This window comes from Gavialis gangeticus, unplaced genomic scaffold (genome assembly GCF_001723915.1).
Source record: "Gavialis gangeticus isolate Ggan-Ray unplaced genomic scaffold, GavGan_comp1, whole genome shotgun sequence".
Classification (NCBI taxonomy): domain Eukaryota; kingdom Metazoa; phylum Chordata; order Crocodylia; family Gavialidae; genus Gavialis; species Gavialis gangeticus.
In genome coordinates this window covers 36,430,532-36,449,912 of record NW_017729033.1, presented here as the reverse complement: position 1 = coordinate 36,449,912, position 19,381 = coordinate 36,430,532, and positions in this window count along the sequence as shown.

Here is a 19,381-nt window from a genome sequence, read left to right as displayed (position 1 = left end):
GGGAAAAATGGGGTGGGATCATAGAATCATAGAAAGTTAGGGTTGAAAGGGACCTCAGAAGGTCATCTAGTCCAACCCCCTGCTTAAAGCAGGACCAGCCCCAACTATATCATCCCAGCCAAAGCTGTAGCCGGATTTTGAAAACCCCCAAGGATGGAGCTTCCACCACCTCTCTGGGTAACCTGTTCCAGTGTTGTACTACCCTCCTAGTGAGAAAATTCTTCCCAATATCTAACCTAGACTTCTGTTGCTACAACTTGAGACTGTTGCTCCTTGTTCCGTCATCTGCCACCACTGAGAATCGCGTAGATCCATCCTCTTTCGAACTCCCCTTCAGGTAGTTGAAGACTGCTATCAAGTCTCCTTTCAGTCTCCTCTTCTATAGACTAAACAAGCCTAGTTCCCCAGTCTTTCCTCATAAGTCATGTCCCCCAGCCCCCTCACCATTTTTTGTCACCCTCTGCTGGATTATCTCTAATAGTTTTTGTCCACATCCTTTTTGTAGTGAGGGATCCTCTTGCTCCGTCTGGCACAGGGGTGAGCTCTGAAGAAAAAGAGGATCAAGCCCCTCAGGGTTCAGGTGGCTCCCGACCAGACCTGTGCCACTGCTGGTTGGGCCCCCAGCCTGCTGGGCTCTCCCTGAGCTCAGAGAGGCCCAATCCTTTTTTTTCCCCTGGAGCTCACCTCCTGTGCCACTACCTGTGGGAGCAGAGCCAGTCCAAGCAGCAGCAGGAGGCACCACATCTGCTGGGTTCTCTGGGGCTGCCTCTGCTCTACATACCCTGGTGGTGAGTTGTGCCTGGCCCATCTGTGCCCTGGAGTCCTCGCTTGCCCTGAGTCAGGAGGGGCCACTGCATTCTGGGATATTGGAGGTCTTCCACTTGGGTGAAATAGCTGTAGGAAGTGGCCACGTGGTAACGGAACAGGAACAAGAGTAGGTGGCTTGGAGATAATCCTGTCTGGGAGTGGTGTAACTTTAAGCCAAATAACAAGTGCATTACGCCATTTAAAAGGTATTAATGTGCAGCCAGTCCAGGAGTTAAGAGTTCCAGAAGCAGCCTAAAATTACTGTGTAACAAGGCCCATAGAGAGAGGTAGCTAACTGCGTTATTTTGGGGTCAGGCAGAAGGCAGGGTAGATTTGTACCTTTATAGAGTAACCAGTGGTATAAATAGGCAGAGCAATTAGTGCAACTGCCCCAAGTGCCAAATGGAGGGCCTGGGGTGGGGGGTGGGGAGGGTGTGCAAAAAAAAGTGACTGCTTCTGGCAGCTATGTATTTGCATTCCTGATCATGATGGTAACCAGACGTCACCACTTCTGCTTTGTCATTGGTGCCTGTCTACATCCCTACATTGCTGAGACTAACTAAATCAGATGTCTAGTATAAGCTTTTGTAAGCAGATGCTGTAAAGGGACTGCAGGAAGCAAAGCTGCTAAATAGAAAGCAGTGATTAGAATACAAAGGGTAGGGAACAGGGAGGACAAAGGAAGAGGGACTGCTAGGAGAAGCAAGGTAGGTAGGAAACAAAAAAACAAAGCACTTAACTTGTTGAGAAACAGGTTTCATAAAAGCTAATCCATGGAATGGGATAAGAGTCCTCTGAGGTCTAGGTTTAGACCATACTTAACACAATGCAGTCTGTGGATGATTTTTTGTTCTGCAATTTCCCATTCAAGGTCATTTTCAAAGTGTTGTTGTCTAGTAACAGCCACTCTGAGGTCAGCACTGGAATGGCCAGGGAGGTGAAAGTATTCTGCCATAGGCTTGTGTTTCTTTCTGGTACTGATATCAAATCAGTATCTACATTCTTACACATGTAGACAGAAGAGGGGCACTGTAACCAGGTGAGGGAGTATATAATGTTGGTATAGGTGTAGGTAAACAAACCTTGGATGTTATAATCTGTATTATTTGGTCCAGGGATGATGTGGTCTGTGTTGATGAGGGGCCAATGCAGGCATCTGGGTCTGGAGCAAGGACGCTCAAACCTCACCCTTGTTTCTTAATGAGATAGTAAAAATCTTTACTTTCATTTCCTCATTTTATCCCCCTCTCTATACTTTGTGTTCATGAACAGATCTCCTTTAGCTTCCATTGCTTCCAAGCTTCTGCAAGGCACTTCCTCTGGAAATCCAGCACTCCTGGTGTTCTGAGTCCCCCTGCGTTGTATGTTTTCCCTGCTCTTAGGAAATGCTTTGTTTGTATATTAATCATACGGACTTTCTCTCTGTGGGTCACATTACATTGGATTGGCTGCTGCCACTATGTTTCATATACCAGATGCTGGTACTAACATAAGAGAAGTCCATGCTTTAACCAAGCAAAACAAACAAAAAAGTCTTTATTAAGAGAACTATTTACAGGGATGCTGAGAGTGATGTGCATAAAGACAGATTTACTGTCACCTCCTCCAAACTCTTCTCACCTGCAACCTGTGCTTCTGTCTCTAGGTTCCACATTGGTTGCTTTACCTGAAATACACATGCACACAATAACACATCAATATTATCTTATATTAAACAGCGAGGAGCCAGCTACAAGAATTTGAAATATCCCTAGTTAGCTTTTAGTCATGATAAAAATAATTTGGTGTTTTGGTCTCAGTGGGTATATCTACACCTGCATTTAGTCATGACTAGATTTACTGCTCAGTAAATACTTTTTGGCTAGGTGTCTATGAGTGCACCACCGGGCAGAAAATGTTCTGCTAGGTCCCTCTAGCCCTGCCATGAGTGCCTGTGGCCACCAGAGGGAGCTTCAGGTTCCAGCCCCAGCTGCCAACTCCTGACAACCATGTCTGAAGCTGGGCCCAGCTGCCAGTACTTGGCAGCCATCTTTAAAACCCAGCTCTTCTCTGTGCTCTCTGGGCAGCCAGTTCCTATGCACAAAGAAGCAACATGGCACACACAGAGGTAGGGTGGGCATTATAGAGGACAGTCTGGTTGTTCTCTGTCCTCTATTGATATGAAACCTGATGCTGTATGTCCTCTATTTTGCTCTTCAAGAGCACCCTCCAAGACCTGCTAGCTGATACCATCCTGCATGTCCATGACCCCCAGGTGGTGGTGGCAGGGTTCCTCTAGTGTATTGGGGCCTGGGACAGCACCCACATCCCGGTGACCTGCCCACCCCACAGAGACCACCTTTATTATAGCCATGGTCCTGTAGGCCATTGTAGACCACTGGGGGAACATTAACACATATCAGCACTGGCCACATCTTTGTTTCTCCAACAGTTCACACCTGCCATCTCTCACCCCTCCCCCCCTCAACACAGAGTCCCTTTCCTCCTCCCCCCTCAACCAACAGAGCCCGCTCTCCCCAACAAACAGTGCCCCTCCACCACCCTCCCCATTCACCAACAATAAAAAACCCTCTTCCCAGTTTCAAAATTATGTCTGTGTTTTTATGTCTCAGAGTGGGGGAGGGCATGGGGGGGGGCATCTAGTGGGCAGAGCTCAAGGACAAGTGGCCAGCACACCAGCCTCTCACTGTTCTCCCATGGGAGACCAGGGCTGCCAGTGAGGCAGCCCAGCCGTGGAGCAGGAGAGGCTCCCAACCACTAGCCCTGGGGCTGGCCTCAGGCCAGACCCTTAGTGGCTGGGCAGACCCAGCAGCAAACTTGCTGCCACACTATGTCTACATGTGCATTACTGTGCATTAACTAATTACACTTAAATTTTCTACCTGCATTTTCAGGTAGCATATTTAATCATGATTAAGGGAACTTACTGTGCGGTCACCGTGTGCATGTGTAGAAACATGTGCTTGCTGCACAGTAAATTAGGCAACTGCACAGTAATGCATCTCATATAGATATGCCCTGTGTGTGGCACATGGCACATTGGGGAGGGGACAGACAGCACAGCAACAGACAGGGCAGGGAACAAAAACCTGAGCAGCAGGCCATGTAAGGAGCAAAAGATTGGACAGGGGAAGCAGTTGGGAGCACTTGAGGTAGGTGCAGGGATTCGTTTGTGGTATGCCTGCCAAAAATGGCTAGCACTCACTGTTCTAAGAGTTCTGACAATTCTGTTTTTAATGAACATTTCAGCTGGTGACAGAAACAACATTTACCAATCTGTGGCCACATCTACATGAAACACTACTGTGCTATGGTTACTGTGCATTTATTTAGTACTTGTATAAACAAGGGCTAAATAAATGTGCAATAGCCCAAGTTACTGCACAGTAATGCCAATTAATGGTGTTTTGTGATGCCATTAATGTTCAGTAGCCTAGTACTACTGTGCCGTAGCGTCACTTCACAATTTTTGCTGTGTAATACTACTGCTCAGTAGTTTTGGGCTACCGCGCAGTCAGCGTGTCATAGATATGCTCCTTGTAGGTCCCCTGATTAGTTTTGGAGTATCTTTTAATGTTTAGTATCTCTATCAGTATATCATTTATTTAGAATTTACATCCTCATTTATTTATTTCTATATCTATTAAAGGCCAATACTGGCTGTCAGTGGCACTGAGGAGGCTACTACCTGTATTGTATAGCTGAGTAATTCCAGTACTTCTCATTCCTAATCCATCAAAAATTAGAAAAGGGGGTCTGCAAGGGATCAGACATACTGGAAAACCATTGTATTCACCACTGGGCAGCAACTGTACAAAAATTAGAAGTTACACAGGAAAAATCCTGGTAATAGATTAGATTATTAGATACCAGGCTCTGTTTGGGAGGAAGAACAAGAACTATGGTATTTTGACTGAAGTAAGTTATCATCCCATGGAACTATTTTACCTTAATCACACTGTCACAATACTCACAATCTTGCTTTTCTTCTCTTTGCTTATGTTCCTTGTCAAAGCTGCAATTGTTCTTGAGGGTGTATTAGACTCATTTTTATTGTATTCACTGTGTCTAATCATTAATTACTGGGGTTTTTTGTACAGTTCCTGATTCTTTGAGATGTGTTTTACAGAAAAAAGATAGACTGGTAAAATATATTGTAATTAATATGGTTATTTTGCATAATATTCACTTAACAGAAATTTATAGATAATCATGTTAATATATAAAAATAGATTACATATTACTTATGTATATGTGATATACATTTATTGTATGTTATAATATATAATAAAAATAAGAGTAATATACTTATAGCCTTGAAAACAACATACCTCACACTTAAAAAACCCCCTGAACCCCAGCTAATATCTAAGGTTTGACAACATAATCATTTAAGCAATCTTCATTTAAGGAAGACCACAATGTTCACAAATAACTGTGACATGATTTTTTCATGGCATATAGTTGACTAAAATTTGTTAGCACTTGAGTGGTTTTTCTTCATTAGGTATCTAGTGTTCTGATCTTTAGTATCTGACACATATTCTTTCCTAGAACTTGTCCTGAATTTTTAAATAGGTGTTAAAACTTGGTTTCAGGAATACAGTGGGACAAAAGTTGGTGTCACTTCCTCAAAGTACAAGTATGCCACTGGTGGCACAGAATTGGAGGGCATCAATGAAACAGTGTGTGTCTACACATATAAATGCTCCTGGGTGGGTTTATTCTAGACTAACTTACTCTAGAGTATCTTACTCTGTAGGAAACTCACCCTGGGCAGGTGTCTACACGTGTGAGGAAGTGGGAACAGATTTGCTGCTCACGGCAGCAGTCTGCTTCCACCCTCACAGGCCCTGTAGCAGCCAAGGGAAGCCCTAGGCTTCTTCTGGGTGCTATCCCAGGGGCTGGCAGGGAGCACAAGGCCAAGAGACAGCTGTCTCCTGGCACGGGCTGGGACATTGCTCCCTGACCCCAGGAGCTGCCTGCTGCCGGGGCAGGCTCTCTCACTGGAGCCTGGGAAGGGACAGTGTCCCCCTGCCCTGGCAGCTGGGAGCTCCTAGTCCCTGCTCCACCATTACGACCCTGGAGCTGCAGTTGGAGCTGGGAGATTCTTATGCAATCAAAGTCAGTAGTACAAAGCATAAGGTGATGCGTTTGGAGACTAATACCAAGAACCTCTTCTTTAAAGAGAGAGCTCATCTGTGGGAAATGATAGAGGAAGAGAAATACCTGGGCATTGTAGTTGATCACAGGATTGTTCAGGTCACCATTTTGTTACAGCTGGGAAAAGGGCAAATGTATGAGGACAGGTATTACTAGTGGGGAAGAATTAATGCCACTGTATGAGGCATTGTTATGACCTAATCTCGAATACTATGTACAGTTTAAGTCACCGTGGTCAAGAAAGATGAATTCAAACTGGAATAGGAGCAGACAAGAGTGACTATAATGACCAAGGGAATGGAGATTCATAGATTCATAGACATTAGGGCTGGAAGGGACCTCGGAAGATCAAGTCCAGCCCCCTGCCCAAGGGGCAGGAAGTCAGCAGGGTTCATAGGATCCCAGCAAGATAAATATCCAAATATCTCTTGAAGGTGTTCAAAGTAGGTGCTTGAACCACCTCCAGTGGCAGTCTGTTCTAGACCTTGGGGGTTCGGACAGTAAAGACATTCTTCCTTATGTCCGGCCTGAAATGGTCATGGAGGAGTTTGTGACCGTTCGACCTTGTCATCCCCGGGGCGCTCTGGTGAACAGACGTTCCCCCAGATCCTGGTGAGCACCCGTGATAAACTTATAAAAGAGTTATTTTATGAAAGAAGACTAACAGAACTTGAGTTTGTTTAGGCCAGCAAAATGAAGGATGAGAGGAGATGTGATTGCTCTCTGTAAATATTTTTGAGAGGGGATGAAATAAACACTAGTAAACACTAAAGATATACTGATACAAAAACAACAGGGTGTAGACTGGCCATGAACAAATTTAGGTTGGGAATTTGAAGTTTCCTAAGCAAGCAGCTTCTGGGACAGACTTCCAGAGGAATGGTAGAGACAAAAAAAAGCTAGGGCTTGTGAGGTAGACCTTGAAAAGTTGAAAAGATTTCTATGTGGCAGTAGCTGTAATCAGTTAGGACTAGAGACAATAAAAACTTTTTATTCAGGTAACTATAGGAACAAAACTCCAACTCCAAGAGGAATATATAGGAATAGCATGAGGTTGAACATATTCCATCTTTACAAAGGAAATAATATACAAGTCTTCTAAAGTATCACCTGTACTATTAGTATAATGGAAATTAATAATTCTTTTTTCAGAGCAGGATTTTAATAGTGTACGTAAGATGTGAGTCACATATTGAATAAGAAGAAAACAAAATATTGAGCAGCTGCTTAGTACGGAAGTGCCATTCACGTTGTTTTCTGAATGAGTCTAGGTCCTGTGGAAAAAAGTAGTGTGTAATCATATCACCATGAATTGTATCATATTGGGGAAAAGGAAGATGACAGTTGTACAATTATTTTCTTTCATTTTTGAGTACTTGACTTTACAATGTCAGTCATGTTCTTCTAGTATTTTAAGTAGGTTTTATTTGGTTTGGAATAGAATTAAAATAAAATAGAATGGAATAAAATAAAATAAAATAGAATACAGTTATGTAGTAATTGTTCTCAAAGGCACTGCAGACTTTTAAACATGAATTGCAACACTGGATATTGTTAAGCAATAGAATTCCTTCCATCTCTTGCACATGTGTTGAACTCAGCACATTTATGAGATCAACATAACAAAGGCCAAAACTTGGTTTAACCTCTAATATGTAGGCACCAAATTGCCTTTCAAGATAGATTGCAGGACTGGAATTGATTGTCACCAAGGATTTATACATTTGGATAAGGTGTATAAATTGGATCCTACCACCTTTACTCCCATGAGTAAGGACTCAAGGGCTTGCCATATCTTCCGGATTCTAGCAAAGGCTGCAACGAGATCTGAAATCTTCATAATAAAGGATGCAATGTGTAAGATGCCTTTCTGCCCTGCCTTCAGTATGTAATTTGTGTATGTATATACACATAGGCCTACACATAGAGAAATTCTGATTAACACCCACTTGTATATTAAATATTCTACAGGAAGCCTGGCCAGCCTGTAGCATGGGTGCCACAGGTGGCATGGGCAGCCTTTGTATTTGTCATGCTGCATATCAAGGAGGGTATACGAAGCACACTGCAGTTAGGTTATGGAACAGAAAGTAAAGTAGCAGATAGGGCAAGAACCATGGGGCCAGATCAGAAAGCAGAGCAGCAGACTGGTCAGGGGAGGGGTGTGAGAGTGGCACTTGGAGAATGTGTGGAGCTAATCTGTGGCACTCTGGAGGAAAAAATTGGCCCCCACTGTTCTACAGTACAGATAAAATGAACAGTTTTTGCCCTAAAGATGCTACAATCTAATTTCAGTGTGACAGAATGAAGGGGCAAAACCAGAAAAGAATGAGCATAGAAAGGTAATGCTCACATTAATGTGATAGCGGGTTCACAGCCTTTAAAAGTATGTTCCTATAACATGTACAAAGGCTTTACTTGTATTTTAAGATGAGTATATTATAACCAGGTCCTGAATACAATTTCCACATGAAATGCAAAGGGGAGCCTATTAAGTTTTATCATTTGTAACTGACTGCAAATACTGTTCATGTCTCCATGCAGTGTAATTCTTGCAAGAGCCTTAACCCCAATGAGCATACCATGTCTGGACCTGGTTCTTGAACAAAGCTGTAACACAGTTTCAGATTGCACAGGTTCAAACATGATTCTTCTGCTGTGTAGATGGGAAGGATGGCCTAGCCATATTTGCATTACCAGTCTTCCCATCTCCTTTGTGGGGGGGCGGGGCGTGTCCCAAAGATTATTGCATCATCTGAAAAACTCCCACAGTATTCTGCCTCCGGCCGCAGCAGTTGGAGGATTTTGGGAGGGCTGCGGAGAGTTTCCCACAGTGAACTGCTCAGAGCTGGGTGGAGAATAGTAATCCTGCTTTGTAGAAGTTCTTGAGATTTCATCATTTATTTTCAGTCCAATTTGGAACAAAATGAACCTCCCCCCTCCGAAAATTCTCTGCAAAGCAGAAAGATGAAATAAAGTGAATTAGACAAACTAAAGGTTTACTTCTGGTATTTTGAAATGAAATTCTGGCTGAAGGACTTTCGAGTAGCTAGATCTTTGACAGCCTGGGGAATCACTGCCTTAGGAGTCTGACAAGAGCTCAAGGGTTCTGAGGCCCCCTCTACATGTGCAGGTAAAGGCACAATTGGATGTAATGCGTGATCCACACAATTGTACCCCCTGCCATGCTACATGTGCATGGTAGGAAGTGCAATTGTGGGATTGTGTATTAGATCCAATTGCATCTTATTGCCAGTGTATGGTGAGCTCAATCCTGGGCTCCCCCTACTCAGGCAAGATGTAGGCTCCTAGCTGCAGGAACCATGCACAGCCGGGACCAAGAGTCCACAACTGATGGGGCTCTCAGCTCTGGCTGCGCCTCATGCTCAGCTGGAACTGAGAAACCCCACGCCTGCAGCAGAGGCTTAGAGCCCTGTGAGCTGTGGGGTCTCAGTCCCAGCTGAGCCTCATGTACAGCTGGGGCTGAGAGTCCCATCAGTTGCGGGACTTTTGGTCTCGGCTGTGCCTTATGTGCAGCCAGGGCCAAAAGCCCTGTCAACTGTGGGACTCAGTCCCTGCTGTGCCACAGTTGTGGGAACTCTTGATCCAGCTGCATGTGTGGCACAGCCTGGACCGAGACCCCTTTGTGGGCTGGGCGTTTCAGGCTCCCCTAAGCCTTGGGGATCATGGCAGCCATGATCCCCAGACCTTGGGTTTTTCACACTGGGCACAGTGAACCCCTGTGGTTGAGAGATCTGTCAGCTACAGGGCTGTCAGCTGCAGGGGAGACCCTGCTACATGTATAAATTAAAGCTCAATAGCAACCAGCTGTGAAGTTAGTACGCATTTTTCAGGTCTAACTTTGTAGCTGGTTGGAGCTTTTTATCATGCAATAGCTACTTTGTATGTGTAGCTGGTCTTAAGATAGTTGTGCAACTAACGAGATAATTGTGCAATACCTCTAATGTGTGGAGGGGGCCTGAGAGACAAGCCATCTAGGGGACTGCACTAGAAATTTCCTTTTTTTGGAAAGTTAGGGTCAGCAGCAGTGAACTAAAGAGACTGAAATGAGGGAACCAAGCAAGAAGGAGATTGGACAGGTTTTAAAACCTGCCTGCATTCCATGGAAGCTTTCTTGAAATCAGTTGATACAAATGTTTAGATTCCAGTGAGATGGCAAATTCTGATAAAAAAAAATGTTTGGTCAAATTTTTTTTCCTAGCTGTAGAACTGATGCAAACACAAGTTGCATAGTAAGGTAGGTATGAACAGGCCAATAAGCTGGGAGAAGATGTTGGAGAATGCATGAAAGAGAAAAGACTGGCACAGACCATTTAAGAATGAGTCCCCCAGAGAAGATGACAATGATGGTGAGGAGAAGGAGGAGGATGGCGATGAAGAGGGGATGAGTAACAAGGATGATGAGGAAGAAGATGAAAATGAAGACATGGATTAAGGACTGGGGAAAGAAACAGAGGGGTTGTGCGGGGTGGGGGTGCATTATATATTGTCATTGTCATCACACACCTATATATAGGTGTGTGTGTGTGTGCGTATAGGTGTGTGATGACAATGACAAGGAACACACACACACACACACACACAAATGTATATTTTTGCCACAAAAAAAGAAAAAGAAGAAAAGTAGGTTCCCATTAGTATGTTTGTCCCATCTAGGCTATGTGTTTTGTAATCATGCTCAGTGTTGGCTGCATTTAAATCAACTTCATAGTTGATTTCCATTACTGAGCACATAATGCTTTTGGCTGTAGTTTAAAGATAGACAGTGTATTTAATGTGATAACTTGTATGTGACTGTAAGATGCAGGACTTTTTCCTCCTATGCTGATGGGGGAGGAGGAGGGGGGGAATCTCATCTAATATTTGAGTAAATACAGTAAAATGTTCATACTGTGATACGTGTAGTTATTTTATATCTATATGCTCGTTTACCTTTGTGAATATATGTGTGTGCATACACACACATATACACAAACACTTAAGTGAATTTGTAAATCTCCCCTGTTAATTAAGTTGCACTTTTCCCTACTTGAAACAGTATCCAAGATATAGTTATATTCATTAGATCATGCATGTTCTTGAAAGCAAAAGCTTATTTGTGGATTTATAAACCCCTGAAAACAGATTTTCACTGGAATTGCTGACACACACCTCAGTGTTGATCAGAACTTCAGCACAGGAAAAGGTAGGGGAGAAAAACCTGTTTATCTTTGTGGTGACTGAACAACTTGCTAGGCTAGTGGCAACACCGGAGTTGAAACTTGAGTTAACTTTTCAGTGTAGATAAACCATTACTAAATTTATATGATAAGCTACAAACTAACTTGTATTTATTTGGAATTGTTCCTGAATAAATCTGCTTGTGGTAGCTAAGTTGTCTTATGACCACACTCTTTTTCTAGCCAAGATGCACCCATTGCAGATGTTGGGGATTTAAACCTTATAGTTCTTGGGTGGTCGGTAGTATCATCCATCTAAGATGTGAAAACTGAGGCTGACAGGATAAATGACATACTAAAGGTCACCTATGGCTGAATTGAAAACAGCTTCTCCCCACCCCAGCTCTCATTAACTGTAATTTAAAAGGGCTTCATCAGAAGCTAATTATCTTCTGTGGTGAGAGAGAAGGCCCCTGTGGCTGGGCACTGGACTGAGAGTTAGGCTTATACTTCTTCATAAAATTAACTTTTTAAGACGTTAGCGAGACAAAACCCAAGACTAAGCTTCTATAGCATATGAATATTGAGGTCAGGAGTTTGCTGTGACCTAGTTTATCAACATATATTGCAATCTGGGCAGGGAGGGCCTGAGTCAGCAGATACCTGAATCTTCAAAGGAACTAGGAATGTTGCCAGGTAGTTCCACCCTTTTTCCCCCTCTTTACATGCATCTTAAATAGCTTAGCCTTGCATTACATTATACATGAAGGTTATATACATTATAATGTTGGCCCATGCGTATCATTCAGTAAAGAAGCACTTAATCAAGTTGATCTTCAGGACTTAAAATGGAAGCTTATGATCCAATAATATTTATATGCACATTCCATATCATCACCATGTACATGGCAAACCTGTTCTGTACTGCTTGCGACTTAACCATCTCTTTTGCCAGTGTCTAGACCCATAGTACATGCCAGTTGTGTCTACACAAGACACTACCATACAGTCATTACTACGCATTCATTTAGTATTTGTACAACATGTTATACAAGTACTAAATGAATGCCCAGTAATCTGAGTTACTGTACAGTAGCACCCACAAATGCCTTTTTTGTGATGCTTCTGTGCAGTAGCCTAATCCTACTGCTCAGTAGCACTGCATCACAGTCATTGCCATGCAACGCTACTGTGCAGTAGTATCAGGCTACTGAGCAGTCAGTGTCTTGTGTAGATGCAGCCACCTAGGAGCAAATCTTGAGATGGTATAAATTGTCATCATTCAGCTGAAGTATTGCTCCTTTGTATGTTCCTTATTATGAGACTCAGCACTTTTTCAGGGGATGAGACTGTTCTTCATACTCATATCCATCTATTTCTGAACTGTACCCTCCATATAATTCTTTAGGGGTGTAAGGAGAGATATATAAAGGCTTGATCTACACGTAAGAATTTTATCTATGTAGTTGTATGTTGGTTAGGAGCATGAAAAAATCATATTCCAAATATAGACATGACAGCAAAAGCCCTAATGAAGACACAGTTATACCAAAAAAAAAAAAAAAAACCCAAAGAAAGTTATTTTGATGGATGGGTTATTCCATTCAGGTTTAATGGAATGTGGTTTAAACGAGGGCTGTCTAACTTCCGAGCAGCTGAGGCTGCATGCTGGGAGGCCACATGCTGCATGGTCCATGGCTCACAGTTATGAGGTGTGGGGCCAGGGGTGGGGGCAGGAAGTGGAAACTGGGGGAGGGAGGTGGAGTCTGGAAATCCCTGCAAAAGTAGAAGTAGTCTGCATGGGGGGGCAGGGGGCAAGGGAGGGAACAGTAGCCAGGCAGGTGTGCATGGGACCTGAAGTCTGCAGGTTGGACAGTCCTGGTTTAAACTATACCAGTTAAAGAGCCCTTTGCCAGTATAAGCTGTGCTTCTACTTCGGATGTTTCCTACGTTTCCCTATTCCTATTGTTATAGGCATAGTGATAAACCCTTTGAAGTGGAGACAAGCTCAGGGAATGAGCTGTCTTTGTTCACATAGCAGAGAAAAGGACTACTGTCTGCAGAAAGACTGAGGAAGCTTGTGTTATATGGGAAATGTTATATGGGAAATGGAGAATTTCAGTCTCAGACCTTTCAGTCTGCCTCCTTTTCATTAGCGACCAAATCTTCAAGTAACTTTCATTAGCGACCAAATCTTCAAGTAACTAAAGGAAGTACATGGCTTTTCATATTGTGAAGAAAACAGTGAGGACCCACCCTGTCAGGAGGAGATGTGGGATTGTTTCCAAAGTGTTCCTCCTTGGGCTACTGGTAGCACCTCTTCACGTACAGAACCTTGTTCAGCACAAGACTTAAATTCATTCTGAACTTTAAGCTCATGTTCCCTTGAACTGAAGATATAGGCTGGGTTTGGAGCCAAATGTTGTGTGCGCTATCCTTGATGCTGTATTTGAATAATGGCCCAACAATGATGACTGTAGGGAACCGTGGCTTTTTAAAGGAGAGGACCAAGGAAGCCAGTAGTATAATTTCCACTTTATAGGTTTTAGGGCACTTTATTTGCTTGCTGTACTGGAAAGTCAGCCAAGTCCCTCTGAGCCCTGAATAATCAATTTGCTCTCCTTCAACTGCCAAATGGATTGTCTTAGAGGTTATGTGTTCTTCAGATCACAGACTTACAATTACAGTTGGATTTGTAACAGTCATATTCTTACTCCTACATGCTGTTACTGGTTATTGCTTCTGCTGTTGGTCATAGATGCACAAAACATACCATGCTGAAACTAATATTCTGAATACTGTCCATGGACTTAACAGAACACGGTCATCTGAATAGGTTAGTCATGAAATCAATACTTTAAAGAAAAAAATATCCTTTCTGTATGACAAATGCACTCCCATTTGCAACTTAAAATGTTTTGGGTAGGATCTCTGTCTCCCTGGCCTGGTAGGCTTGGACTCAGTCCCTTGTTTCCTGCAAAAGCTACAATCATCCTTTATACAGGGGGCAGGCTATGAGTGGGAAAAGTCTTGTGTGAAGTGTGAGGAGTGGGACCTGCCTTCTGGATAGAACTGAAAGGTCTGAAGGAGGGTGCTGGGATTTATGGAATTGCTACAGGCACAATGCAGTGCCATTCAGAGATACTAAAGCTAACTCAGTTAATTGGAAGCACTATAGTTATAGGTTAATGTACCCTATTTCTCAGCAGGCCTTATAAGTTTGGGTAATGCCCAGTGCTAACACAATTATATAGCTTTTAGTACTTGAGGTAGCTCAGGTATCTCTGCATGGCACTGCATGGTGCTATGTAAATATACTCACTGGGCATGTCTACATGTGCATGTATGCTGGCTTAAATTTACTGTCCAGTAAAAGAAAATAGGTTGGTGTCTACATGTAGAGGCATTAAAGCACATTAACACTGTGTGTGGACTGACTTGAGACTAAAGTTAATCACAAGTCAGTCCACACACAGAGGGTTACTATGCAATAAGGCATCTACATGTGCATTACTGCTCAGTAACTATTCTGGCATAAATTTGATACCTGCATGATGCAGGTATCAAATTTATGCTCAAATCAGCATAAGTCACCATATTTACTGCACAGTATGGACATGCACATGTAGACGCATACCCATACTGTGCAGTAATTTCAGTTAATGCGCAGTAAATGCGCACATGTGGACATACGCACTGAGCAATCCTCTCATAGGTTTAATCTTACCTGTCTAGAGCAAACTAAAACCAGGAGGACATGCATATGGCTTATAGCTTCTTTCTGCCCTCCCCTGATCAGACTTTGCCTCCTGTGCTGCCTCCAGAAGGCTCAGTACAACTAATGTAGTGATAGAATATGAGAGGGTAGGAATGTAGCACATGGCTTATGCACCTGCTGGTCTTTGTGGAGTTGGATAGTCACAAGGTGCTGACTCACCTTTTGTTTCCACCTGATAGATTACATTAAGTAGCAGCTACAAATGCACAGATCTCTTTCATAATGTCATGTTTGTCAGGTAAGGTGATGCTGGAATTGCCCCAAGGATGTGATTGTGAGTTAAAAGGAGGTGATCAGTGAGACAGGGATGGGACTAGAGGAAATCCAGAAAACAATCTCTGTCGAAGATGCAACCCATCCACTGCATATCCTCTGGTGTGATACTGATATATGGATCTTATATACTTTTTAATATATATTCATATTTATGTAAATTACCCTGGTTTCCATATCTAATCTAATTTCAGCATTCTGTGGAATTATAACTGAACATAATTAAATGGAAGAGAATCTGGAATAATAAAAGGAGGATTATATTCTGTAGTAGGTATGTGATTACCCAGCCCTTCTTTTTCTTTAGAAACAAATGCTTCAGCTCTTTTTACAACACCTCCAAATACTCCCACAAGAGAACATTGAAGCCATTTTCAGGCCATCAAGTGCCAAAAAAGCAAAGACAATCTGGAAAGAACAGGTGTACTGGCTGCTGCTGCTGCTGCTTCAGGAGGTAAACACCTAATTTGCTGCTCCTGGAAAGGAAGTAAATAATCTGCAAACAAAACTATACACTTCCCTGCTGAAACAGATCCAATGGTATTGACCTAGATAAATGATAACAATAAACCTTTTTAAAATGTGTATTTCCCTCCAAGGAACTGAAAGTTATTTAACATCTGAAAAACTGGTTTATAGAAACTTTTAAAATTTGGTTTGTCTTTTGTCTGCTCTTTTGTCTTGCACATCAAGAGATCCATACTGTTTCCAACCTAGAGTGGCCATTTGTCCTGTTTTATATTGGACCATCCTGTTTTAAACCCTTTGTCCTCTGTCCATTTTTGAAGGAAGAATGGACTGCATAAAGTCCTGTTTTTCAGTTAATTGGTGGAAATACATGTCAATCATTTGTCCTTGAGATTCTATTGGCTGTACCTAGAGGCAGGGTGATGCACAGCCAGGAGGAACAGGTTTTCAAACCAGCCAGGGAGGGAGGGAGGAACGGAAGTGGCCCTTTTGTGGTGCCCCTGCCTTTTGCTGCTGGTTGGTCAAGGGACCTGATGACTCCACCTCTTGCTGCTGATTGGCCAAGGAGGAAGTAGCCCCTTGCTGCTGATTGGCCAAGGGGGCAGTGGTCCTGCCAAGGGAATTTTTTGTATTCTTGGGATGTGCCTGTGCCCCCCTCCCCACTCTTTCCAACCTGATCCAAACTATTTTGAAGGTTTCTCTAGTAACTATCATGGTAAGGTATATATTGTATCCCACTCTCTCTCTCTCTTTCTCTCGCTTTCTCTCTACACACACACACACACACACACACACACACACAGAGTATGTACATACATATATACACACATGTGTATGCATGTATGGATATATATATATGTGTATGCAGGTGTGCACACAAGCTCACACACACACACACACACGTTTTGGCAACAGTGCCTCAACATGAGGAGGACAGTTTTCCAAAAAATAGAGAAGTCATGGGTGAATCCATAGATGACTGAGGAGGCCAATCTGAGATCCTCATGTTCAGTCGCAGATGTGGCAAATGGTGCCAGGATGAAGTAGATCCTAGTAATGTTAGGTCATAGCTCTTTCCTTTTGTCACTCTTGTCTATCTGCCACCACAGTGAGGTGAGTTTGCATGTGTGTGTGCATATGTGTACGTGTACATATGTGTACACACAGAATGTGAGAACAGACTCCATAGCACTGCCTATTACTAAGTTTTTCTGCGTCCAGTGGTGGGAGCCCCCCATGCACCCCTGGATAACTGAGAGTCCTAGACCCAGCCAGGCCTAGCCAGGACCTGATTCCAGTTCTGTGCCATAGCTGTACTGAGCTGCACCCACCCAGTAGCCCGACAAACACGGAATCAGGTTGCAGCCTGGCCAGGTCTGGAAGTCTCTACAGTCATGGGGCATGCAGGGGGAGCTCCGGGTGCAGTGGGCAAACTGCAGCAACAGCAGCCTCCGCCCGGAGCCCAGGTTGCCCCAGGAAGCACGGGCCCCCGGGGTCTCCACCAGGCTGCGCCCAGTGGCAGAAGTCCCCCCTCCCCCCCTGTGCCCCTAGACTGCAGAGACTTCCAGACCTGGCCGGCCCAGGCCTGACACCATGTTCATCTGGGTCTCTGGGCTGGCACAGCTCAGCACAGCTGCAGCACAGAAGTGGAATATTGGGCCCAGGGTTGTGGGGGACAGGGGGTGGGGCAGAGAGTGGGGGATGTGGTAGATCCTGGGGTGCCCTTTACTTGCAAAAAGTGATCTTCACCATAAAAAAAGTTTGGAGACCACTGCTCTAAACAGACACTTTGAGATATGTGAATGTGTTGAATCTGCATGTGTGAATCTAAAGTTACTTTCTGTTGAATCTGCCTAATGACAATTAACATAAACTTTTACTTAATGTTTACAGTATATTCTGTACTTGCTACTCTGGCAGCACTTTCTCATGCTTGTGGCTGGGATAATTTATTTATGAATGCTGTGGGACAAATATAACATCCACTTGGGTACTTTTTGCCTCCATCCTTCATGAGACTGGAGGAAGATGTTACCTGTAGTTCTCTGTAGTGTACATCTATCTAGGAAAACAATCTTACATAACCATACAGTGAAACCAGTGCTTTTTATGACCATTGCTTCTTACTGTAAATACTAATTGCATCATATACATTACATGGTGACAGCTGGGCCCCCAGTGAATCTAATGTTAGTTTCTAAGACACTATTTCTGATTTTTAGTAATTTTACAGAATATTTATCCTTTTTAATCTGTGTTTTTCTAACAGTTCAGGGATCACTAGCCTGGTCACCTTTAAACAAAATTCCATCCAGAACTAAGAGCTACCCCTTAAATTGATAATAAGGGCTGGGAGTATATTGGCCTAGCCAACCAGTTAGACAAACCTTATCTACTTTCTACAGGGTTCCATCCTCAGCAGTATATCTGGCAATCACTGTTTATATCTCATAGTTCATTTTTTCATCTAAGATTGGACATGTTTTTCTGTAATCAAATTCCCAGATACTTGCTTCAGCTCTTGGCTTTACTCTATTGTACATTTTTCAGATGCTTTCAAAAATGCTCCGCAAATTTTGTATTTCAGTTTGAAAATCATACATCTGCAGCTTAAAAATAATTTCTGTACTAAGGGAAGCAGTTGCTTTTGATAGATGTCTTTTGGCAACATCAATAAGTGGTCTGTGGTTAGTTTCAACTAACAGTGGCCTCCAAAAAGTGCACTTGTAACTTTTTATGCCCATGCACAAAAGCCAAAGATGGCTTCTCTATTTGAGTGGATTGTTTATTAGCAGCTATGATACATAAGCCACTCATCTCCAGTTTTTGACATACTGTTGTAAGATGGTTGTATAAATGCCACTCCTGAAGGTATTAGGGACAACATAGTTTTGCATCTGCTGATGTAGTACCTCAAGACTGGGGCCTCTTTAAATGTTTGTTTCACTAGCGTTTGTTTCCGGGTCCACCGGGGAGCACACTGGGTGCCCCCCTGTGCCCTCCTGGCTCAGTGACTGGTGCCTTCTGGGTCTGGGGGGGGCACCCGGGGTCCCCCCGTGGCTGATTACTGAGCTGCAGGAGGTGCAGGGGGGGGATCCCCCTCACTCTCGGCAGTGGACTTGGATGTGGACTGGAAGTACTTCCAGTCCACTTCTGGGTTCACTGCCAAGCATGTAGGGGGCCCCCTGTGCTCCTGTGGGACTCCCCATCTTCCCCAGCATCTTAGCATTCATGAGCTGCACCTGGTATCTCAAAGTATGTAGAAAAAACATTTAAAGCTGTGTCTATGGCTGAATTGCTGATTCTCTGAATCAGCATTGAGAATTCGTATTCAGATTTGGCCAAATCGAACTGGGGACAGTGATCTGAATCAACAAATTGAATCACTGTCTCCAATTTGGGTTGAACCTGAATTGAATACAGCCTGTTTTGTACACCCCTAGTGTGAAGGCATTTGGGAGATCACGTTAACCATTTCCTAGGTCAAGTTAACCTTATCTTGATCTAAGTTAGTGCACCTTCTTAAGTGACCTAAGATCAGGCTTGCCATTTTTTGGGTGATTTCAGCTCTCTGAATGTCTGCATGATTGGGTATTTAGATCAACCTAATCATGGTTAGATCATTTTAAATGTAACTCCTGTATGCACCTCAAGTCTTCTCTGAGTTAGCTGAAAGCTATTCAAAACATAAAGGAATTCCACATAAGCCACT